Source organism: Pogona vitticeps, chromosome 4 (genome assembly GCF_051106095.1).
Source record: "Pogona vitticeps strain Pit_001003342236 chromosome 4, PviZW2.1, whole genome shotgun sequence".
NCBI lineage: Eukaryota > Metazoa > Chordata > Lepidosauria > Squamata > Agamidae > Pogona > Pogona vitticeps.
The window spans coordinates 151,437,533-151,451,462 of record NC_135786.1 but is presented as its reverse complement, the minus strand read 5'-3'; the positions used below and the strand labels follow the sequence as shown (position 1 = coordinate 151,451,462).

The following is a 13,930-nucleotide window of genomic DNA, read 5'->3' as shown; positions in this document are numbered from 1 at the left end:
TTCTTATGTTTAATTCTCTTCAAAATAGAAAATACCTCTGGAAATTAATAATAGTAATACTAGAACTGCAGAATTGGAAGGGACTCTATGGATCATCAAGTTCAGCCTCTGTAAAAGAAGCCCAATGGGGAATAGAACTCCCAACCTCTGGCTCCATAGCCAGATACCTAAACCACTGAGCAATCCAGCACAACACAACCAAGAAATTTTGAAAATGACTTCTTTTCAAAATCAGTAGATATCATTTTAAAATATTTTATAAAATCTCCTGTATAAATTTACCTAAAAGCAGGTATATTTCCCCTCAAAAAGTGAAACATTGGCTGAAATCCAGTAATGTAAACTTCTGCCATGTAAACTTGATAATGTCATCAGCCACAGCTATATTTTGTTAATAAAAATCTTTCTATACCCATCTCCTATGCTTCCTAGACTCCTTGAGGATCCTTTTGGTGATGGGGAAGCATTTAATGTCCAAAAATCAGGTCTATTGCGCAATTTGGCGGATGGGCTGCACTGCCTACCCAGGTTGCATTTCCAGCACGATTCCCAACTACAGCTGGTGTAGGGGTCTGGCCGTACTCATCTGTTCTAGACACGGGTTACAATACCATGCCTCTGAGAGCATTGGCATTTAGCGATTACTCGATGCCCTTGGGTGACCATCTCACACCGGCAACTCAAGAAAAAATTTGAAAAGACAAATATGTCAATCTATTCAAGTTGTTAAATAGAAATGTGAAAAACAAGGATTTAGACAAGGAGGATGAGAAAGACAAGGAGAGATGTAGGAGGAAGAATCCAGATAGGACATGGTCCAACTGGCTACCAGAATTCTTAATCTATGCCAGGGTTGTTGTAAAGGTCCAACCATTGTGGGTGCAGTCCCTCTTTCAATATTTAGATTTAATATATAGAGCGTATGTAGATTTTGCTGGGCAGGCCTGACTTAACTATGATGAATCATTTCATATGTGCAGCACGATACATCCAAATCTCAGTTTTGGAAGCCTGGTTATATGATTACCCTCATGAGGTGGATGCTATTTACTTATTAGATGGTTTTAAATACAGTTTTAGAATCCCAGCTGTTGGTGAGTGCAAAGCATTTTTTGTGCAGAACCTGAAATCTGTGTGTGGAATGGAGAATGTGGTTCAGGAAAAAATCAATAAGGAGGTAAAGGAAGGTAGAGCACTGGGGCCTTCTGACATGCCCCCCTTAGAGTCCTTGAGGGTCTCGCCCTTAGGAATAGTCCCAAAGAAGGTACAGGGAGAGTTTAGGTTACTACATCATTTGTCCTACCCAGAGGGAGAGTCAGTCAATGATGCCATCCCTCAGGAAGTTTGTACAGTGTGCTACACCTCTCTCAATGAGGCAGATCGCATAATATGGAAGTGTGGTATAGGGGCAGAGATGGCAAAATGTGATATTAAATCAGCTTTCTGGATTTTGCCAGTTCATCTGCAGGATTTTGATCTGTTAGGCTTTCAATTTGAAGGATCCTTTTACATTGACAGAGCCTTGCCCATGGGCTGCTCTGTTTCATGTGCAGCATTTGAACAATTCAGCTCATTTATGGAATCGAAACTTAGGAATTGGGGGGCTGTAAGTCTACGTCCCATTATCTTGATGATTTCCTTTTTTATGGTGAAAGGAACACAGGGAGGTGTGCATTTATCTTGAACACTTTTCAAGCAATGGCTGAGGAGTAGGTTTACCATTGGCAGAGGAAAAAACAGAGGGACCAGCTACGTCCCTCACTTTCCTTGGCATTGAGCTAGATACCGTACAACAGATTTTGAAGCTGCCAGACAACAAATTAGCTGACCTTAAGAATTGGATAGCATCCTTATTACAGAGGAGAAAGGTGTCTCTGCAAGAGCTTCAAGAAACTGTAGGCCATTTAAATTTCACTTGCAGAGTCGTGGTGCCGGGATGTGCTTTTTTTTGCACCGGCTTTGCAACGCGATGAAGGACCTGCATCGCCCCTTGCATAGGACTAGGGTTATGTGTGGTATGAGGGAGGAACCACAAGTATGGAGCCAGATTTTAGCAGAATTTAATGGAATATCTTTCTGGAGAAGTGAGATAGGGCTTAAGGCAGACTTTCAGGTCCATTCGGATGCTGCGGGTTCTTTAGGTTTCAGAATTTATTTCAGGGGAAAATGGCATACTGGCACATGGCCAGATGGTTGGCAACAGTCCGGTATTACCAGGGATTAGAAATTCCTGGAATTCCTCCCAATAGTGGGCACACTGTGGCTATGGGCAGAAGGGTGCCGTGCATTTTTGGTGTGATAACCAGGCAGTGGTTTACATTGTAGACAACCTTACATCTCATTCAGAGAGTGTTGTTACATTAGTTAGGGCATTCACGCTGGAGGCTTTGAAATTCAACATTTTGGTTCAGTCACGACATGTTCCAGGGATAGACAATAGTTTAGTTGATGCATTATCGTGTCAACAGATTGAGCGGTTCAGGGAGCTTGATCCAGAAGTGAATGAGTTCCTGGAGATTCTACCACCAGTGGTTTGGCAGATTGGTGCGAAGATGTGGAAAGAGCAATAGGCTTGGCCCTGGCACCGAGGACACGGAAAGGGTACTTGGCTGTGAATATAGAGTTTCAGGAATTTAGAAAGCTGGTTAACCTGGAGCCTCTCTGGCCTGCACCAGTGGATCATCTTCAACAATCCATTGTGTATTTGAATAGAAGGGGATTGGCACCTGGAACTATTCAGGGTAGGTTGCCCGCGCTTGCCTTCTATGCTAGGATTAATGGGTATCAGGATTATTCCTCAGATTACCACATTAAGAAAATGATTCTCAAAGGTGGTCTAAGGAAAGGGGTAGAGTTCAGGATAACAGGGCTGATGTTTTTTGGAGCCCTTAGGATTAGTGTGGTAGTCACTGCTGGTAAGAATTATGAGACTAAGGTAGCTATGCAATAGCAGGATGTTAGGGTTATGGACAATATGGTTCTAATTTATATTTGATGATCCAAGGCCAGTCAACTAGGTAGGGGTGCTCATCTTTTCGCTAATGCGTTGCCATATAGAAGACATATGCCCAGTGAAAGCCACCATTGCATACTTGGAAGTTAGGGGACAGGACCAGGACTATTTCTTTAAGTATAGAGATAGTTCTCCATTAACAAAGTACCAGTTCTGGAAGTTGACAGATGTAGCGTTGGACAGAGTTGGTGTGCAGGGATCATGTTTTGGCATGTATTCCTTTAGAATTGGTGCCGCATCCACAGTAACATTGATTATTATTAATAAAGTGTGGCCCATGTTTTAATCCTTAATTCTTATCTCATGTCTTTATTCCAGGTTGTGACTTCTATAGTTAACGAATAAAATCAAAAGCTGTTTTCACATATCAGAGAGGGCCAATAAGAGAGAACTATAGGCCTCATTTCACATATCTGAAATGGAAACAAAATTCACTAGAAGTTGCTTAGTCTTAAATTAAAACTTATATATGTTACAGGCCCAGATTCTAGGTGGCTTAATACTGTATAAGAATAATTAAACCTTATAACAAACAGTAATATAGAGCCTCAATACAAATTATGAAATGTGGTCAGAAGAAAAAGGAATATATATATATTCATCATAATAATGATGAAAGAAGCAGTGGAAAAAATAGAGGACCTACAAGTGGAAAGCATTAATCTTGTCCTCTGCTTCAGAACAAAATATCTGTGAATGAAGTCTGGATGTAGTTGCAGAACTTCATTTTTATTTTATTATTGTATTATATATCCACTCAATAAGGCATACTCTCCAGGAAGCCAACCAAATATGGTTCAAATCAAGCAGGAAAAAAACCCAGTCCAGAATATGGAATTTTAAACTAAGTGAAACAAGCTAAAAATTTAAGTTTGCTAAAAACCAAGGACAAATAAAAGAGTTTCCCCCTCATCCCAGCACTTCTTACATAAAGCTACCTTCCTTTCAAATTCCTGGTTAGGAAAGAATGCTAAGGAATTCTAAATGCTATAATTAAAGTACACCCCCTCATATACATTCAACGCAACACTCGAAATACATAATCTACGCCTGCTCAAGAAGTGATTTTTTTCCCAGAGACTTGTTATCCAGAAGTCAAGTAAACAGATATAATTTAACCTCCAAGGAGCAAAAACGCATCAGTTGGAATACGGTGCGCCCACATAGATTGAACAGCTTGGGTCTGTCCCTGCTGATTTTCCCACCAGCTTATCTGAGGAAGCTATGGGAGACATCTGGCGCTCTGAGTGTGGCATGGCAGCACTCCAAAAAGATAATAGAAATTTTCATATTCGCTCCTACAATTGTGCTGTTATTTTTTTAAAAAAAAAATCTACCAAATAAACAGCAATAATGTATGCTCAATATGTTTTTGTTCATTCCCTCCTGCTCATCCACAGTGGCCATGGAAGAGGAAGATCTAAGTGAGTCTTTGCAATCTACTCTCAGGAAAATAATATGAAAAGGAAATTGTCCATTTTTCAAAAGGACAGAGTTATAATTGCAATGGGTAACTACTTCTGAAAATGAATAATTTCTTAAGAAGAATTTTTGAGGGTCAGAGCCTCTTAGGTGCCACTTGGGTTGTATCTGCCTATGCCAAAGTGGAAGAATGTTTTTTAATTGCAAAATTGTGTATACAATTGGTTTGAATCAAACAATATTGATCAGGAGGCTTTTAATAAAAGGACATGATGTAACATATCCTAAGAATATTTCCCTGAGATTTTCAGTGGGGCTTGATCCTGACTATGTGTGTCTAGGATTTCAGTCAAGTTATCCAACATGGCACAGAATGAGAGTGCAGAATAGAATCACAATTCGCTTGCTTGCATTTTCAGAGTGTACACTTTTATATGCAGGTGAACATAAAACAACCATAATAGTGAGAGTGGATTCCCAATGTGGTGTAGTGGATAGAGTGAGGGACTTGGACTCTGGAAAACAGGGTTAAAATCCCTACTTGGTAACAGAAACTCCCTGGGGGAGGAGAACTGGGAAAACCACTCCTTAAATATCTCACTTACCTTGAAAGCCCTATTAGGATTACTGTAATTCAGTTCCAGCTTGACGGCACAGAACACACACATGGGGAAGGTATATAATGGAAATTACAAACAAGACAAAAACATAAAAGTCACCATGCAATTAATAGAAATTCACCCCTTGCCTTACTTAGCTGTGGGTGCATGTGTGGAGAGCTGGAGATAGGCATAAATGTTGTGTCACAGCACCAGCTGCCTCAGTGCCATGCTGGGAAGGAGGCAAGGACCTAGACCTCATGACACTTCTAATAATGAGATTTCAGGTCTGAAATTTCATGAGAAAGTAACATCTGCCACATGCCCCAAATAAGGGCCCAGCCACCATAGGGCCTGTCTACATTTCTTGAAAAAACCCATATTATGTAGCATTTTTTTTTTAGCTGACTCAAGTCACATGGCCTTTGAGTCATTTTCTGTGCTCCTACTTAGGAATCGAAATGCATATCTTCTTCTGTTACTGTACCGAGTTGGGAGACTACATTCAATTTGTGTTCTTAAATCAGGTATGCTTGGAGAGACTCCATTTTCAAACTGGCTATAAGGCTCCTAATACACTTAAATCAACTAAGAAAACAGTGCTAAAATAAATGACACTCGGGTAGCCATTTATTTTAACTCACTTCCTAAGAAAATTAACCAAGTAAGAGGAAAATAAATACACACTTTTGAAATCATACTGTGAATGTGAAATTTAACATGTTTTTTAGCACAGGTCAACTGCCAGGTTTTCGGCTCTGTGTCTACGCTCTTAGATGTGGCAGTACACATCTCATATTTAAAAAGTACAGGGAAGAAGAAAGAAATAAGAATAATCATGCAATCCATGTAACCAGAGCTGAGTCATACCCAAGAAAAGCTTGAGTAAGGAAATATACCTGAAGCAGGAGCTCGACTATCAAGATTGTTGGCACCTGGCTAAAATTATCAGGCAGCATTTTTAAACATTGTATCTTCTACTTCCAATCTGCTTTAGACAGCCTGTGTGTGTTGTTTGGGTGAGTTTTGTTATGAGTTTTTGAGTCATTGTGGGTTTTTGGAAGAATTCAGATTGTTTCTATCTTATTTCATAGTCACATTAACAGTTCTTCTAGATAGTTGTAACTCTGGCTATCAAGCTTAGGAGCATTAGTCATTACATCCGTCTTAGTTCCAAGAGTGTGAAGAATTACATCTTCATCAGAATCATACTAATGATGTGCTCCTGAATCGGAGACAAGCTGTCAAAAGAAATTGCTTCCGGATTGCTAGCCTGCTGCAGTTCATAAAAGAGGCAAGAAGAAGAAATGCTAAGTAACATCTATGTATGCATTCCTTCATTCCTGAGCCATATCAATGAACTGTGAATTATAAGAGAGAACAGAGTGCCAAATATATTTGAACAGAAGCTGGCAATGCTGTCCTTGATGCCTTCTGCCACAGGGTCTGCTTATGCCAATTTAAGTCCTTTGTCACATAGGACTTGGAACTGTTATCAAAAACAATTTGGAGAAACTGAAATTGTTGCTAGTTGTGGTCCATTTTTCTGTTAGAACTTGTTTCGAGGTCTGTATAATATTTTTTTATAACACTCATTTTCTACCTTTTTCCCATATTAGAAATCAGGGTAAAGGTCTGGCATCATTAGTGGTAAAAAAAAATCATTTAGTTTGCTAAAATGATAGGAAAATGTTTTTCTCTCTCTCAGACTCAGGACTGAGGAGAGAGCTCAACATAATGTCTGCCTCACAAGATGGAGGATAAAGAACAAGAACTAACTGGGGAAAAAACTGTCTCAGAGTGCAGAAGGTTAATCACCTGGTGGAAGGAAGGAAAGAGAACTGTCAATTGCTTAAGGACAAGTGAACAAACAAGTTACTTTTCCTAGAGAGGCTTTCTCTTCTAAAGGAGATCATGCAGTCAACTGGTAATCAGTCCATGCATAGCATGCTGGGTTGCTAAATATTTCCCCAAGTTTTAAATCTGGTTCTGACCAAACCCAGACTGTCTTAATTTTCACAAGGATCTTTGATCATTTTGTTTGCCCTTTTCAAGCTGTGCAATGCATTCTCTCAATCCAAGCAATGTACAGCATTCTATACATGGCTGCATCATAGGTTTTATAAAGGAATTTTCATATAGGTAGTTACAGTCCACAATTTTCTTTTTCTTCCTCCCCCTCCCATTTTTTTACATCAGCTGGCCATTATGTTCATTTTAGCATCTACTACATGCATAATATTCAAAAACACAAAGAAGCCATTCATACTTTAGGTCCCTGAACATCATCCTACCAGTGATTAGTTATGGATGACTTTAATATATCATTATATTCTTCTTTATTAAAGTACATTTCCAAGATCTGATCCTCCAGCTAAAATTCCAGATGCACATATATAAGATTTATTGTACATTATTTTATGCATATCACTTTGCACCTGCTTACATGTTACTCAGTTTTTGTTATTTTAATGTTCATCCTGCCATTGGGAAAGATCCGTTATGAGCATGATTCCTAACCAATTTTGATTCATCAGTCTTCAGTGAAGTGTGCCCTTAAATAGAGTGGAAAAAGAATTGGGATTAATAGATGAAAACCAATTGACAAAAAACACACACCTCAAAACATTTTGTTGTTTTTAGACAAGCTTGGTGGAAAGGCCCACAAGAATTTAAATGCTACAGAGAATTTTTAAAATGACATGAACTGTGGGCATGCACAATAACAAATAGGAAAACCTTTATACCAGCTGTTAGTTAACATTTGAAAACCAAATGAAGCAAATGTGGAAAATAATGCACCAGATGGAGGGAAAAATGCACACCAAGGGAATAACTATTGTGCTTTATCTGACATTCTATTGCAAGTATGTCCTTATCAGCAATTAAATGTGGGTCTAATTTAAAATGGCTATGGCTATAACACATCAGAGCAAAATTACTTCATTGTTCAATCCTGCTGAAAAAGAACTATAGATAACGTCCTGATTTGATTGACTTTGATAAACGTAAGAGTAGCCATGAATTCGATATATATAAATTGCCAATATATATATGCCCAGGATAAGACCAGACTTAAGGCTTTCTAAGGATGCAACTACACAGTGAAGGAAATATGAAGTCACACTGAGGAATATGAGTCTGTTTGATTTAGGTACCCACACAGGAAGATAGGAGAATACCCTTGTTTGCTGCTTCTTTGCAGTTCTATTCTATTGAGTTCTATTTATAGCCCTTCAAGTGGTACCATTACAAAGACTTGTCTTAACAACTGTAATAAGACTTTCCTTCCTCAATTCTTTAATTTCCCCATCTTATCTTTTTTAAAAAAGCAAAAACTCTTGCTGATAGAGGGAACCTATGTTCTTAAATCATAAGCAACCAACCAACAGGGAGTTTGTCTACAGAGAAAAAGCTGTTAAAAAATAAGGAAGTCTTGCCCACAGAGAGAGTCTTTGCTGGAAAGATTGTGTGTTGACACTGCTCTCTCTCTCTCTGTGGCTTGCCCACCCTCATGAAGGGAAATGAGCTTCAGCAAAGCACCACTTAGTTTGTGCACGTATGGCTTATCTTTCCTTTCTACATTCATTCAAGGGATCACACACAAACCAATATGAATGGATACTTTTTTTAAAAAAAGGTAGAAGCCCCAGTGGCAGAAGGGGAAACTATGAATCTTGGGTGAGGTGGAGGTTAAATTCTGGGCTGATTCACATTTCTCTTTGTGTCATGTAATCAATGGAAAATGCAAATCAGCTCACCCAAAACCTGCAGTATTTCCCACATTTTTTTTATCTGTGTAGTCACCTCCATATCTTGGCTCAAAAGCTCTACAAAGCAATTAGAAATGAATGCTGATGCTTTAACAGATGTGCAATGTCACAAATTGCCCTTGCTTACAACTTGCCCACACACCTACACTTTACTTTGGTCTTCCAAGTCCAAATCCAGATGGCGAAGATACAGTTTCTTTGGGCAGAAAAGATGCCCCACCTTCTTCTGATTTTGTATTGCCTTATCACTGTTACTGTATTGCTAAAGGAACCTTCTTCTGGGTTGACTCATGCCTGTCTGTTGCTTCTTATCAGTAGTTATCTGGGTTAAAATTCTTGAGAGACAAGATGTAAGTTGGTGACAATTCCCATAACAAAAGTCATGTCATGGAAGAGCAGCATCTGACTGCTACTTCTATGAATGAACGGAATCCTTGGGATTCCCTTGGGGGGAAATATTCTTCAAATCCACCTTTTCAAGGTGATCCAAAAAATACAATGACATGGTTGTAACATCAAGGTCTGCTGAAGAGTTTCACAGAACTTGTCCCCATTACCTCTTTCAGGAAATGCTACACCTGTTAAGCTTCTACTTGATCATGTAGCTGTTAAAGAATCTCATCTAGGAAATTTTAAAATGAGTTTGGTACTGTAGAATAGAATAGATGATTTCAAACAATTCAATAACCATATTTTGAGAAAATCTTTACTATGGTCTTGGACTAAAATTCAAAGACAGATGTATGTCAAAATACCATGTTGGGTAACACCAGTGGAAGCATTTTCTCTTCCAAACCTGAGAGAAAACAAGAAAGTCTTAAGGTATAGAGAAGTACTAAAACCAGATGGGACATTAAAAAACAAAGATGAATTAATGGTGCAGAGATTTGATATGGATTGGTGGTCACATTCCCAGTTGATTTCAAGATATGGTAAAGATAAGCAGCAAGGTTTTTATGTAGATAATACTCCCTTTGACAGAATCCTCCTGGATACCAAAGATAAGCATATTAAAACATTATATAATTTTTATTAGATTTTGATACCCAGGAGGAGATGGTTAAGGAATGTATGATAAGGTGGCATAGAATATTAGGCACAATATAAGTTTGGATGAGTGGGAACAAATATGGAAAAACAATATAAAACTCACTAAGTCAGTAGCTTTTAAAGAAAATATATTAAAGATGTTTTATAGATGTTATAAAACTCCTAAAAAACTAGCCAAAATGGATGTTAAAATTTCAAATCTTTATTAGAAATGCAAACAAAAAGAAGGTTCTTTTTATCATATGTGTTGGCCATGTGGGAAAGCCCAAAAATATTGGAAAAGGGCTGAAATGTTTTTGCAAGATTTTCTAGAGATTTCGACAACTGTAACCCCTGATTTTTTTTCTTCTAAATATAATTCCAGAATCATTAGATCCAATGGAAAAAAAAAATATTTAGCAAGCTGCAAGAATTATTTTTGCTAAACTGTAGTGATCACGAAATCCAAAGGCTGATGGTTTAGGTGACCACGGAATTAAAAAAGTGGGTGATCACAGGTAATTAAGAAAGCAATTTATTTTAGAGAAAGAAGTTAATGAAGACAGTCTACACAGATGTCCACCGGCAGGGCTCCTCCTGGGCAACACTCCGAGGGCTCCATTTCTTAACATTAACAAGCTTACAGATTGTTGAAAGTACAGTGGTGCCCCACATGACGATGATAATCGCTGTTAAGCAAAATCGTCATCATGTGAAAAACAATTCCCCATTGGAATGCATTGAAACCCATTTAATATGTTCCAATGGGGAAATTACCTTGTCGTCCAGCAAAGATCACCCATAGGGAAGCCATTTTCCGAGTGCCGGTCAGCTGTTAAAATAGCTGCCCTGCAAAGCATGAGTCCGGAAAATACAGGGCAGCCATTTTAGGAACCCGATGATCAGCTGGAAAAATCATCGTCTTGTGAACAAATGGTTTGCGAAGCACAGACCTAATCGTCATCAAATGAAAATCCCCCCTAGGAAACATCGTTTTGCGATTGCTATAGTGATCGCAAAAAAGTCATCATCCTGTGGATTCATCGTTTAGCGGGTCGTTATCATGCGGCGTACCACTGTATTCAGATAGGTTACTGGTTACCTAATGGTCATTAGATTGGCCAGAGAAAGCCTTTGAAGTTATGCTCTCTGAATCTAAGGGAAAGAGGAAGAATGGGCAGTCCCCCCCCTCGTCAGAAGCATCTGCATCTGCTAGGAGAGTGTGCACTCATTACAACAGATAACAGCTTAGCAACCTTGGGGAAAGCATTCCCACACTAAACATTGGAAAGATCCAGAGGATCCATCACAAGAGGAGTTAATAGCTAAGATCCTGGATATGGTGGAGACAGATGAACTATCAGAATTGCTAGACTCAACAAGAAAGAAATCATGAAGATGGTTGCCATAATTTTTTGATTGTCTTAGAAATAGAATACAATTAATATTTGATAATTGAAAGCCTAAGATTAATTTAGAAACAGAATATGTATTATAAAAACATTACACCGGAAACTTATGTATCTTTGAAATATAATAGATAAGAATGAGTACTGTAAAATGTTCATGTTGATTTACAATCCCTTTCTATCCCATGCCCCCTGTCCCCTATCCCTACACCTAACCTATAAAATAAAATTAAAAAGAAAACTAGGGGGGAAAAAGAAAATGAGTAAAGCCTGAATTTCAATGAGACAATTAGAATTTGATTCTAGGATTCCATAGGAGTTGCTAAAATGAGGCATAGTTAAAGCATGTTCTGCAACACACAAGGAGTGGGATCATTTTAGCCTTGCCCCATCTGTCTCTGATTCTATTACCTTCTACAGTATATCTGCAGAGTTATGAATATGAAGACGGGAATATCCTGGATCCGCTAGAACTCTCCATCTGAATTAGAACAATGGAAAAGGAGGTTCTAATTTCTGTGGAGATCTCCTATAGATGAGGAATTTATCTCCATCAGATTTGTAGCTCACTATGCATAGAGGGCAGTGGAAATGATGATGGCAGACAGGGAATCTTCCTTTCCCAACATTTTAACAAACATATTTTAATCACATCTGTATAGAACCAATGTTCATTTCAACAATACTATCCAAGGTCCTGTCTTGTCTCGTATCCTTGCTACTCCCATGAAAATGAATGCAAGGATTGAGATGGTGTTTGCCCTTGGAAGGCAGAAACATTGTCCTGGACATTGGTAATATTTTTGCTTTGATACTCGGTCACCAAGGGAGATGCCATGTTGCATTTAGATGAAACAGCAGGGGCTGCTTCAATGCCTCAATTGAGAGACCAGCTACCATTTGGCACCCCCTCATATTAACTATAATCTTTTATCTATCTGCCAATGACAGAGAAAGGGAAAGTGGTTGGACAGCAAGATCCTCTGTGTTATCCCACCTGAGAGACCAGATGCCTCTTATCCTTTCTTTATGCCAACTGGTCATTATGAGATTAATCCAGTTGGTGGTCCCAACTTGGCTAGACCTTGAATGATTAGGATTTACATGAGTGCGACTTAACAAATCCCATTTGTTCAATAAGTCTACAACGGGAGGGAATAGCCTTTGTATTTAACATTATAAGAGCAATTCTCTACTAAGAAGTGGTGCCTGAATCTCTTTATCCTTTTCCCCACTTCCTTTTCCCTCTTTATTTTATTTTTTGAAGAGGAGGGAGTCCATGTCATTTAGATCATATATCCACAAGCACAAACTATTTTGTTTTAATATGTGTATACAGTGGTGCCTCGCTAGACAGTTACCCCGCATGACAGTTTTTTCGCTAGACATTGACTTTTGCGATTGCTATAGCAATTCGCAAAACAGTGATTCCTATGGGGGAATTTCGCTGGACAATGTTTGGTCCCTGATTCGCAAACCAATTTTCACTAGACAACTATTTTGACAGCTCCCTTCATGCTCGCAAAACGGGTGATTTCAGGACCTAAGCTTCACAAGACAGCGAGTTAAACAGCTGATTGGCGGTTCACAAAACGGCTTTCCTATGGCCGATCTTCACTAGACAATGATATTCTTCCCCATTGGAACGCATTAAACAGGTTTCAATGCATTCCAATGGGGAAATGCTTTTTGCTAGACGACGATTTCGCTAAACAGTGATTTCAGTGGGACGGATTATCATCGTCTAGCGAGGCACCACTGTATTGTTCAGGAATATTCATATATTTTATAACTGACACCTCATTTTCTTCATCACATTGCATTCTTTCCCCCTTCTCTAGAAAACTTATGGTGCTTGGGCCAGCATTACACTTGAAACACAGAATTATACCCTGAACAAGTTTTGGAGCACTTGCCTGAACTTCTACCTAAGCTATAGAAAGCCTATAGCGTGCCTCTATTAAGAGAACATAAAAGAGTTTGGAAACTATGTGCTGATTCTTTCAAAACCCTACTTAATTAGCTTTTTTTTAAAAAAAACCCTTCAGTTAAGAAGGGTTTCTTTATTGTCAGCAGAGATTTTAATGTTACAGGGAAAAGGAATTACAGCTCAATGCATAGAGGCTTTTTTTAAAAAGGAAGCAAAATGATGTTTTGCCTTGTTTGCATTACAACCATATAATAACTTAGTATAATCACTGCAGTAAGTGGTGAAAAAGACAGAAACTGAACAAAACCTGCCAAGTCCACAGAGAGAATTAAGTCATTGCAACGAATTCTTCTAGCACTGCACCATTCTGTTTCCTCTCTCCTATATAGACAGATTATATTTACCTCAGACAGTGCCTGAAGAAAGAGCTCCCAAATCCAGAGTTCTTAATCTGAGAAAGTTAATAGACATTTTGAAAAATAAGTGTTAGTATATCATTTTAAAATACATATCATTTCAGCACATTCCCTTTCCATTTGAACAACCAGATGGCTCGGGCCATTTCAAACAGGAGCTATTCACTCATCCTAGTAGCTCATTTGGATTCAAGGTAGAAACCAGAAATTCTATTTCTTTCCTTTGGAGAGCAGGGGAAGAATTGAGAGGGCTTTAAGAAAATCACAGTGAATGAGTTTCTCTATAGAAAGTTTTCAGATTCCTTTAACTAGCAGCTTAGCACAGTGGGGAGGATGGGG

The 13,930-nt window shown here is 38.6% G+C and overlaps 1 long non-coding RNA gene across 1 annotated transcript; it reads right to left on the bottom strand.

The window, feature by feature from the left end:
• Window positions 1-7,359: 7,359 nt before the first annotated feature.
• LOC140706372 (uncharacterized) lies at window positions 7,360-13,629 on the bottom strand. The gene is made up of 2 exons (XR_012086012.2): window positions 13,580-13,629; window positions 7,360-7,589 (listed from the first exon to the last, which is right to left on the bottom strand). It is a non-coding gene; the product is annotated as an uncharacterized LOC140706372 (long non-coding RNA).
• Between the last annotated feature and the right edge of the window lie 301 nt (window positions 13,630-13,930).